This window comes from Tachyglossus aculeatus, chromosome 21 (assembly GCF_015852505.1).
Source record: "Tachyglossus aculeatus isolate mTacAcu1 chromosome 21, mTacAcu1.pri, whole genome shotgun sequence".
NCBI lineage: Eukaryota > Metazoa > Chordata > Mammalia > Monotremata > Tachyglossidae > Tachyglossus > Tachyglossus aculeatus.
The window spans coordinates 64,722,963-64,734,937 of NC_052086.1; the positions used below are offsets into that span (position 1 = coordinate 64,722,963).

Genomic DNA, 11,975 nt, shown 5'->3' on the forward strand with positions numbered 1-11,975 from the left:
GGGAGAACAGGTTTTGAATCTCCATTTTACAGATGAGGAAACTGAGGGACAGAGAAGTGACTTTTCCAAGATCACACAGCAGGAAGTGGCAGAGACAGGATTAGAACCCAGGTCTTCTGACTCTCAGGCCTGTGCACTTTCTGCTAGGTCATGCTAGTTATCAAAGGTTGTTAAATACAATCTCTGCCCACAAGGCACTTGATGTCTACAGAACATGGTTACAGTCTACGGGTAGAGGCAAGTAACTCGGAATGAAATATCACTATAACTGAATGTGCAATTGACCATATGCAAACAGTTCTGCAGTAATGCATGTTTTCACCATGCATTCGGGCTAGAACGCTGTTACAGAATTTGGAAACAGTCATCTGACAAGTACCTTTCTCGATACATCGCATCGTGGTTTCACACAATATCTGACACAATGAGTATTACAATGCAAGTTTTCCTTAAGGTGGGGTTGGGCAATATTGCAACTGTCATGTTATGGGACAACTCAGAGTATATACAGAAGTGCTGAAAACAGGTACAAATACAACATTGCCAAGGGGAGCTTTCAGGTTGATATAACTTAGGGTGTTGGGAACTAATCAGGAAAGACTTCCTGGAGGTGGTGGGATTTTTGGGAAGATAATGATAAACTTTGATCTTTTGAGCCAAATATTTCAGTTCCCCATAACACAGGTTGATTTGCCTGGGCAGAGCTGACTGAGTTCAAAGGCAAAAAAGTCTGTTCTGGCCAAGCGAAGACTAGGGTATAAGGGGAGACAACTTTAGGATTTCCATGCCTGCAAGAAAAAAATGATGAAAAGTATGTTTGGGGGGATTTATCTAGCATGAGCATATGAAGAATTCCAATGATTAAATTGGGTAGGATTCCTTGGAATAACATGTACAGGTAAATGTGATAGAGCTGGCATGGCTGTGTGTTCTGCATCAGGAGGATTGCCAAGTGGCCACTTAGATTTAACACATAAAGTACAGGGACCATGTATGCAGAGATTATTATAGATGTAATTCCATTGGCCTGCTTAGTTTCATTAAAGAATAACTTTAACACAAAGTTCCCTTTAGGAGCACCAAGCTTGGGCATAATACACTGGGACCCATCGCTGAGACCCAACACAGTAATATTCCAAGAAAATTGAAGTTGTCATTGTTAAATTGTCTTGGAGCTAATTTAATAGTGTCATAATCATCCTAGGAATTCTAATCCAAGATCATCCTGTTCAAAAAATAGAAAGTTGGTTTACTATACTCTTTTTCTGCTTATCGTGTTACACTCTAACCCTGCCATCTGAGAGTGTGTTTGTCTATCCCTAATGGAATGAATTAGCAGTGTGTTGTAATTTGAGATCAGTTGATGTGCAGTTGTAATAAAATCTATTAAAAGGCAATAAAATAAGCCTTTATTCTAAGAAGTGTTAGAAAGCCTGCCTCTCTAAAGCACATCAACTTTTATAAAGTAATTTCTATGCTGAAGCAATTATGGGATCAAAGCTTGCAATCAACCTGTGCATTCCCAACACATTAATTGAAGTATTATTTTCATTGTCTTTGGCATAAAATATGCATGAATCAAATCTTCTCAGAAACAAATAGCATATATAGGATATATAAAGTTTCAATTTCATCCCTGGCAGGTGTTAGTATGATTACACTCATTGACTAAAATAAGCCAGAGATTTACAAAAAAAAGGAAGACTAATAAGCAGTTAAAGGGGAAGCACCATTGAGTCCTATTCTCTATCATCACAGTTCCATCTATTCTTGTTGCTTTTCCACCTAACAGTGTGAGTAAAATATAATCCACCCAGCCATCCTGAATACAAAAAAGTGGGTTTTTTTTGTTTTGTTTTTATCATATTTCTTAAGCACTTATTATGTGTCAGGCTCACTGGGGTAGATACAAGCTAATCAGGTTGGATACAGTCCCTATCTCACATGGGGCTCACAATCTTAATCCCCATTTTACAGGTGAGGTAACTGAGGCCCAGAGAAGTTAACTTACTTGCCCAAAGTCACATGGCAAATAAGAGGTGGTCGTGATGGTCCCATTACACAAGTGGAAACAGTGAGAAACAGAAGGATCAATCAATCAATCAATCAATCATATTTATTGAGCACTTACTGTGTGCAGAGCACTGTACTAAGCGCTTGGGAAGTACAAGTTACAAGTACAAGATCCACGTGTCAAAGTCAATGGGAAAGGAACTGGCTTTCCCTGGATCTCAACTTAAGAGTATAATAATATTGGTATTTGTTAAGTGCTTACTATGTGCCAAGCACTGTTCTAAGCGCTGGGGTAGATATAAGGTAATCAGGTTGTTCCACATGGGGCTCACAGTCTTCATCCCTATTTTACAGATGAGGGAACTGAGGCCCAGAGAAGTTAAGTGACTTGCCCAAAGTCACACGGATGACAAGTGGCGGAGCCGGGATTTGAACCCATGACCTTTGACTCCAAAGCCCGTGCTCTTTCCACTGAGCCATGCTGGAGTATGATTCTATTGTACTCTCCCAAGTGCTTAATACAGTGCTCTGCACATAGTAAGCACTCAATAAAAATGGTTGACTAATTCTTAAACTGCCCCTCTACTTTTTTTTGGTATTTGTTAAGTGCTTACCATGTTTCCAGGCACTGTACTGAGAACCGGGGTAGTTACATGTTAATCAGGTTGGACACAGTCCCTCTCCCACATTGGGCTCACGGTCTAAATTCCCATTTTACAGTTGAGGTAACAGGGGAACAGAGAAGGTAAGTGACTTGCCCAAGATCACACAGCAGACAAGAGACAGAGCCAAGATTAAAACTCCAGTCCTTCTGATTTACAGAACTGTGCTCTGTCCATTAGGCCATGCTGCTTCTCATGCTCCTATCTACAAATAGATTTTCCATTCTGTTAAATTAAGGACAGTAAGGATTCAGGTATCATTATCCCATCCTAACCCTCATTCTTCCCTTTTCTTTCCCTCCTCCCCTTGTCCCCTTAGCCTATGTTTCTTTTTGGCAAAATGCTTCTGGACCACAATATTGGGTTTGTAATAGCCAATTAACTGAACTAGAATCAGCCCAATTATCCAGGAAGTTATTTTCACCCCCACTGTAGGATCTATCAGTCAATTAATGGCATTTATGAAGAACTTACCATGTGCAGAGCACTGTACTAAATGTTTAGGAGAGAACAATATAGTAGAATAAATAGACACATTCTCCAACCCATAGATGCTCTATGGACACATCTCTCCCAGAGCACCCCACCTCCATCTACAATCATTCTGGTAGTGTATCCACAGAGTTTCCTTGGTAAAAATACGGAAGTGGTTTACCACGGCCTTCTTCCATGCAGTAAACTCGACTCTCTCCCATGCCACTGCTGCCCAACACAGATGAGTTTTGAATTGTAGCAGATTGCCTTCCACTCACTAGCCACTGTCCAGTCTAGAAATGGATTGGGTATGTCTCTGCTTGACTCTCCCTCCCATAGTTGAGACTGATAGAGCACTGGAAACTCTCCAGGTATGATCCTGAGAGGGGTAGTAAGTGCAATACTTAGTGCAAAAAAGAATCCCCGCATGGATAGACTGAGTTAATGAGCTTCTATAGGATGAAGCTCCTTCACTGAGAAATTCTGACTCAACCTGGACATATTTGTTAATATGTTCTGTTTTGTTGTCTCTCTCCCCCTTCTAGACTGTGAGCCTGCTGTTGGGCAGGGACCGTCTCTATATGTTGCCAACTTGTACTTCCCAAGCGCTTAGTACAGTGCTCTGCACACAGTAAGCACTCAATAAATATGATTGAATGAATGAACGAATGAATCTGTCTCATATGAAATGGGACAAACGGCCACACTGGTTTTACTGTCCTTAACAGAGCTAGCTAGGCCTCTCCTTCATGCTTGTATACACTTCTTAATCCTAGATCCATAAGGAGAGATCAGTAAGTCAGCTTTAACACAGTTTCACCTCTATCTCCCAGCTGTTTCCTGTCAAAGGTCTGGGCCTTGTTACACCCAACCACAGGAGCATAATCCAGGACTTTGGCACAATTCTATCAACCAGTCTACACCTCTTAAGGGATTCAATGTGTCTATGGTGTTTTGGATCTCTTCTCTCTGGAGTAACTTCTGTCTCAAAGCTCTTCCACCTGAGCTATGCCTTCTGCTGGATCTAAGACTTGCTGTGCCCATCCCCTGTTCTACCTGTCTTCTGCAGGAAATCCAGAATCTGGCTGCGGAAGACCCTATCTGGGATTTGGCTTCTGGTAGATTTGGGGTTTACTTCCACCTTCCCTTTCTTTTTTCCTCTCTACCCTCCCAAGCCAAAAGAAGCCCCTGATCCTGGCACCAGTCCTGGAGTTCTGGGATGTCCATTACTCTGCAGCTTGTCCTGACTGAGGTCTCCAGCTCTCTTGCAGTCAACCTACTCCGACCCCTGTCCTGTTCAAAACCAATCCCAGAACTGACCAAATCCACAATCAAATCAGGCTGGAAAATGAGGGGAAAAGAGGAGATGATGGGGAGGGAGAGAGAATTCATGGCTGAGATTCCTTGAAAATATTCACCTACAGACCTCTAAATAGGTCAGCTTCTGAAAAGTAAAAAAAAAAACAAAAAACGTTATTAACTTTACCTAGCCTACCGATGTGTTCTCCCACCCATTTCACCTATTTGTTGAAGGTATGTATGCATTTGCTTAGGACTCTGAGCCAGAATAGCCTGAAATACTGCTCCTTGAGGCACAGCTCCCCACTGAATATTGATTTTGTTTTGTTTATTTTTCCTTGCTGTTTCTGCTGCTCTAATAATAATAATGATGGCATTTGTTAAATGCTTACCATGTGTCAAGCACTGTTCTAAGTGCTGGGGTAGGTATAAGCTAATCAGGTTGAACACAGTCCCAGTCCCACATAGGGCACACAGTCTTAATCCCCATTTTACTGATGAGGTAACTGAGGCCCAGGAAAGTGAAGTGACTTGCCTGAGATCAAACATCAGACAAGCAGTGGAGCTGGGATTAGAACCCAGGTTCCTCGGACTCCAAGGCCCATGCTCTATCCATTAGGCCATGCTGCTTCCCATGATTTAGTGATTTATTGTTTCATGACTCCTGATGTGTCTGTTTCCAGTCCTCTCTCCCCCACCTATATTCATGGACTGTGAGCACTCTGAGGGCCAAAGACCATGTCTAATCCCCTGACCTGAATATTCTTTCTCAGTACTTAGTACAGTGCTCTGCGCACAGTATGGCCTTTAGAAATGCTATTACTCCTACTATTCTGTGATTTTCATCTCTCATTTTCAGAAACTCTGATAATGGAGAAAAGATATGGGGAAGCAGCATGGCCTATTGGAAAGAGCATGGGCCTGGGAGTGAGAGGGCAGGGAACGTGTCTACTAACTCTGCTATATTGTACTCTCCCAAGCACTTAATTCAGTGCTCTGCACACAGTAAGCGCTCAATAAATACAATTGAATGAATGAATGAATGCTCTGCACACAATAAGCACTCAATAAATATGATTGATTGATTTGTTCTAATCCCAGCTCTTCCAATTGCTTTCTATATGACCTTGGCTAAGTCACTTAACTTCTCCATGTCTCAGTTTCCTCAGCTGTAAAATAGGGATTCAGTTCCTGTTCTCTCTCCTACTTTGATAGCCCCAAGCCTACTCTGGGGCTCCATGTGAGACAGGGACTGTGTCTGACCAAATTAACTTATATCTCCCACATCCCTTAACTCATGTAAACATTTAACAAATGCGATTATGGTTATTATTATTATCATCTCAATTTTGATGCTTACCTGTAGGGTAAGACCACTGAGTGTGTAGATTAAAGTGTTTAAGAATAATAATAATGATAATGATTGTGGTACTTGCTAAATGCTTACTATCTGCCAGGCACAGTACTAAGCATTGGGGTGGATACGAGCAAATTAGGTTGGACATAGTCCCTGTCTCACTTGGGGCTCACAGTTTCAATCCCCATTTCACAGATGGGATAACTGAGGCACAAGGAAGTGAAGTGACTTGTACAAAGACACACAGAAGACAAGTGGTGGATCCGGGATTAAAACCCATCACCTTCTGACTCCGAGGCCTGTGTTCTATCCACTATGCCAAAAAGCTAGAGGTAGGGTCAATCAAACCCAGCCTTGACAGCCATGGTAGTTGGGAACTGGGTAGTGCAGATTAAAGCTCTTTAGATTTGTAGTGTGGCTTCAGAAACCAAATGGTACCAGAATATTGACTCTAAGAGAGCACAGACCATTTCTCTTTTTTCCCACTGAAATTGCAAAGCGCATATCTCTCAAGTGAGTTCTTGTAATTAGATTTCAAGGACTTGTTGGTAGTAGGATTGAATTTGCAATTTATTTTAACCACGGAAATGATTAGTGGCATTGGGTGCGCTTTCTCCAGTCTCAGTCAATTTTTTAAAAGTTCTTATCAAGAGGACACTCCTGAAAGGAACCCATGGGCTTTGATCACTTGCGGAGGATGCTCAGTGGTGGTGAGGTGAGGAGCAGTGGCTTTTCATGGCTTCTCTCTTACCTGGATTTGCTCTGGCTGGGGGAAATAAGGCCTTGGTCTCTGTGATCCTTAATCAGGATGCTTTTCTGAACTCTCAAATAAGCTTAAAACTGGGAATAAATGGCAGTCAGATTCATCAGAACCTGGAACAAACAATTCATCAAGTTGAAGGGGAAATCTGTTCTGAGGCATATGATTAACAATGAAGCAGCAGACTTCTTTTCCTTGGAGTTTAATAATATATCACTTCCCTTTTGGAAAGAGAGGTGGAGCTTCAGGTTGAATTTTGGGTCCAGCTGAATAATAAATAGACATCTTAAGGGGAAACAATCAGACTTTCTTTATTATCTGTGATCTTGGGACCTAGAATAAGCTGGGTCAGAAGGCCAACTTGGTGATGAGGAACTATGAGAAAGAGAAAGAGTAGTGATAGTAGTACTAATATTAGTAGCACAGTACAGTGTTCTGCACATAGAAAACACTCAATAAATACCATTGATGATGATAGTAACAACAGTGGTAGTTGCAGTAGTAGAAAACATTTATTGAGTACCCATTTGGGGTGGCGCACTGTACTAAGACCATGGGAAGTCCAGAATAAAGAAGCAACATGCTCCCTTACACTCTAACAGGGGAGAAAAACATTACCAGAACTTTGAAAAAATGGACAGAGACTAGAGAAAGCACACACGGCACACCTAGTCAATTCTAATTACAACAAGGGTGGTCAAAAGAAATAACTGAATGAATGTGAGATTATATTTATTGAGGACTTACTGTGTGCAGAGCAGCATACGAAGCTCTTGGGAGAGTACAGTATAACAATAAACAGACTCATTCCCTGCCCAAGCAAGCTTACAGTCTATAGGGGGAGATGGACATTAATATAAATTAATTAATAAAACAAATCTAGTGGAGATGATAGACACTAAAATAAATTACTGGTAGTAGGAAGAAACAGAGGTTTAAGATTTGAACATATCCATCCAAATGGTTAAGGGGCACATAGGAGCTGCAATAGAGGAAAAATAGGGTGGAAAGTTGAGATATTAATCAGGGACGGCCTCCTGGTGGAGATGAATTTTAATGCATAAGGAGAGTGGTAGTCTGCCCAATAATAATAATAATAATAATAATAATGATGATGATGACATTTATTAAGTGCTTACTATGTGCAAAGCACTGTTCTAAGCACTGGGGAGGTTACAAGGTGATCAGGTTGTCCCGCAGGGGCCTCACAGTCTTAATCTCCGTTGTACAGATGAGGGAACTGAGGCAAAAGTTAAGTAACTTACCCTAAGTTACACAGCTGATAAGTGGCATTGGGATTCGAACCCATGACCTCTGACTCCAAAGCCCGGGCTCTTTCCACTGAGCCACGCTGCTTCCCAATATAAAGGGGAGGGAGCTTCAAGCAGAAGGGAAGGAATGAGCAAAGGATCCTTGGTGAGAGAGGGGAGATAGGCTTGGTGGGTAGTAAACTGAAAGTAGGGTTGCTCTCCTTGCGTAAATGTTTTGCAAAGATTGGGATACAAAGAGGCAGGCTTAAAAGCAAAAACAGCCAGTCTGATAATGGACTGCATTAACCCAGCAAGGAGTTATGTTAATGTACACACAACTAGAAGGGAGTGTCAGTCACTCATCAGTCTTTTCAGTCTCCTTCACATGCTTGGATAGGTTGTTATAGCTAGTGGTACATCATCCTTGAAGATGAAAGACATCTATGTTTAATTAGTGATTTTCCTGATACGGAAAAAGCTTTGTTATCTGTAACCCCACCACCAGGAAATCAGTATCTTAACTTGATGGACTGATCTATTTTAGAGGTGTTTGTAAGGTTTGAGCCCTCCCCTGGGGGAATCTGCTCCCCTAAGGTTTTAGCATAAACCATTTGCTAATCTAATTAGCAAACAACTTCAGTACACTGTCAATAAGCCTCCAAATCCCATTTTCTTCCAGTTTCATGAGTTGCTAACTGCTCTCATGCAGCCCGGACTGACTTTTGTCAACCCCCTCATATTTTTATGTAAATAAATCACAAGAACCATTAAATATATCAAATGAAAATAAAAATGTGGCTTTACCTTATGAGAATGACCAGTGTTTGTATTTCTGATGTTTCTTGCTTGTTAGTTTTGAAACTGACATAACCACTCATATTAATAGCGGTGCAAGGAACAGATATAATGGAACCTGTTGCAGTACCTAAGGGCATCATTAGAACGTACTTAAAAAAATATTCGTAAGAATTTGCAGAAAGTATATATTTGCTAAACTTTTAAAAATTAATAGTTCTGTATCAGTACCAGACAGACCTACTAAAATCTGAACTTGAAGAATTAAATCCTGTTAAATGACCAATTATTGGCCAGTAAACAGTCTTCTCCTTCGTGATCTTCCTGGTGCTTCCATAGGGACTTTACTAGGTCTTTCTATGTTATTCAAGAATGCCCAATGCTGGTCAGCTCTGACTCTTGGATAACTAGAATATCTGACTAAACAGAAATTCCTGTCTGCCCCTTTCATCCTCCCCCTCTCCCAAATCATGGCAAATAAACTTTCACTGTCTTTGGAAATAGCTGCAATTTTCTGCCCCAAAAGGCCCAAGGGTTTGTGAGGTAGCTCTGAATTGTAATTAGCCATTTAAATTGTTTCTGTAACCCTCCTTAACATTAATTAATGATGGGGGGCAACACTTAGGGATTATCCTTTACTGGTTTTATCAGCCACACTTAGACACATAAAATCTCTCCATCAAAATTGTCATGTCTAACCTCCAAAATCTAGCTATTGAAATAGCATTGGGAGAGCTGGTGCAGTTTGTGTAGCATGTACGTTTGGACTGTATTTTTGTCCCACTCCCAAGTACTACTATACAAGCCAGAACAAATAATAGCAGTATTTTAGGCAATGGAAGATCCAATGATGGAATAGCAGTTAAGAGCACCATAAACTTCAAAGACCTGAATCTGATCACATTTAGTTCTCTGGCAAATGACCTATCACGCAGATTCATATTTTGCCTACCAAACTCTGGATGCAAAGTGCCATCCAAAAACAACGTCACTAGACTACATTAAACTACTTATTATTACACAAGAAAAACTTCATAGCATTTTTTTTTTTACCATGGATGCAATCAAATAGTACTGAACACATTCCTAAGCGTCAGATTCTTGATCACATAGAATTTGGATTCTTAGAGAACTTGAATGAAAAGAAACAGTCCCTCTAGTTAGAGGTCTAGTTAAAATTCACTCAAAAAGAGTTTCAAATGCTCAACTGCAGTCCGGCTGTCAGTGATAACTAGAATCAAGTGGAGAGTAAATGCCCCTGGCTACATGTGTACTAGATAACAAAACTCATAAGTAAAAATCAGAATGCATGGTTTCTCATTGGACCTAAAGTTTTCAGTCTTTTTTTTTTTGAGTTAATGAAATGGAGATGTACAACTAGGGATTATTGTCATGCTATCCAGAAAAGTGGAATGCCATCTAGTTTATGTCAATTCAGCTTGTTGTTGCTGTTGTTTCCTGGAAGACTACATCTTTGAGCACAGTCAATATATCTGCCTGATGGGCAGTTGCTACCCAGGAGTGCTAGTGCTTATCCCTTTTGATCAGCTAAGGATTTGTGAAGTTTGGCAATTTTGATTATTTTCCTCTGGTTTCCAAACCCCACATAAGAATGAAAGAAGCCTTCTTCCCCTCCTACCCTCACCCTCAACCTCTCTAGGCAAGAAGCAGCTATTGTTGCCTTTAGGGACAAATTCCTCTCCAGCCAAACTGCTACCATGCTGGTCCAAGCACCTATCACAGCCCACCCCCACTACTGCCTCAGCCTCCTCACCATTCTCCCTTCTACAGTCTCTCCCCGCTTTAGTCCATCCATACTTCAATCAGATGTTTGCATCAGTTTTCTAAAACTTGTTCTACACCTGAATCCCAGCTCTGCAAAAATTTCCATTGATTGTCTGTTCCTCTCCACATGAAACAAACTTCTCAATATTGGTTTTAATCACTCAATCAATGATATTTACTGACTGCATACTGTGTGCAGAGCACTGTACTAAGCCTCTGGGAGAGTACAATACGGCAGAGCTGGTAGACACATTCCCTTCTTATGATCTAGAGGGAGATTACACACTAGATAATTCCTCCAGATCCTAGCCAGAACTATGATTCTGGCTATCAGAGAGAAGATGCTAAAGATAGTTTGCTTTGGAGTGGGCATTTCATTAGAGAAGTCCTATGATTTTATTCACCTCCTTCCCTAGGAGTTTCACCCTGTACTTCTCTTAGAGCTAAAAAAAACAAGCCCTCTCAATGAAGCACTATAGCAGACGTGAATTAAAAGGTAGTAATTGTATTTTTATTACTTGCACTTTAAAATTTCCAGTTAATTGGAGTTAATCACTTGCAGTGAAGTTTTGTAATTACCTATTAACAGTTAATGTGTGACATGGTATAGTAAAAGCATGCAGCCAAGTAATTTCGTGGATTAAGTCTTTCCTTTACCCTAATCTCTCTCTGCAGGTCTTCATCTCTTTCCAGTTTATTCCTACTGATCAAATTCAGTTTTTAAAAGTACACATATGCACACAAAGAAAGACTCTGTTTAGCATTGTAAATTTGAAATAGAAACTACTAACAGATTGCTTCAGCCTGACCCTCACAATTAAAATGAAGAAGAGAGCTGAAAGATGGTCCAGTGAATTTAGACTGTGTAGGGAATCAAACCAAATTATCTAGGACAAAAACAATCCAGATATTTGATCATGACTACACTGCCATATTACTTGAAAAACTGAAGTCAAAAATTGTCCTTGACTCCAGTTATTCAGATTATTTCATATGTTTTTTTCTGATTATCCAATTACCTGGATACTTGGTCCAAGAATGATTATTTTCACTCTTCTACGGACTGTGATAAATAACCTTTGAATTTTTACATACTCATCCAAACTAATCTGTTTTACAATGTGTCTATACTCACAATTCACCTGAGTAATTCAATTCCCTAACATAACATTTGTAGACCTATTCTAATTAGGAGTTGAAAGAACAATTTTGCTTTGGGGGAAAAATATATCTCCTTCCACATTACTCCGATTTGGCTAGGCTAAATTGTCAGCATTCAGTGAAGAGTCAACACAAGTCTTGCTCTTGAAGAAGGTAGGTTTTTGTCCTACATGACCCAAGCTGGATGTATTTATTGATTAAAATCTTGGAGGGCTGCATAACTGTCCACTTTGCTTTGCTAGTATAGACACTGCCTTAATGACACGGCTGAAACTGTCAATCAGCAGGAACAATTTTCTTATGGAAATCTCTCCAAGGGTTATCATAAGTGACTCAAAAAGGGAAAGACTGTAACATGAAAGAATGCTTTTATTGAAATCTTTAATGACTTCTAGGGCAACTTGAGGGTTCTCCAAAAC

At 40.4% G+C, this 11,975-nt stretch overlaps 1 non-coding gene across 1 annotated transcript; it reads right to left on the reverse strand.

The window, feature by feature from the left end:
- Window positions 1–3,400: 3,400 nt before the first annotated feature.
- On the reverse strand, window positions 3,401–3,538 carry LOC119943110. The gene has a single exon (XR_005455590.1). It is a non-coding gene; the product is annotated as a small nucleolar RNA SNORA7 (small nucleolar RNA).
- Between the last annotated feature and the right edge of the window lie 8,437 nt (window positions 3,539–11,975).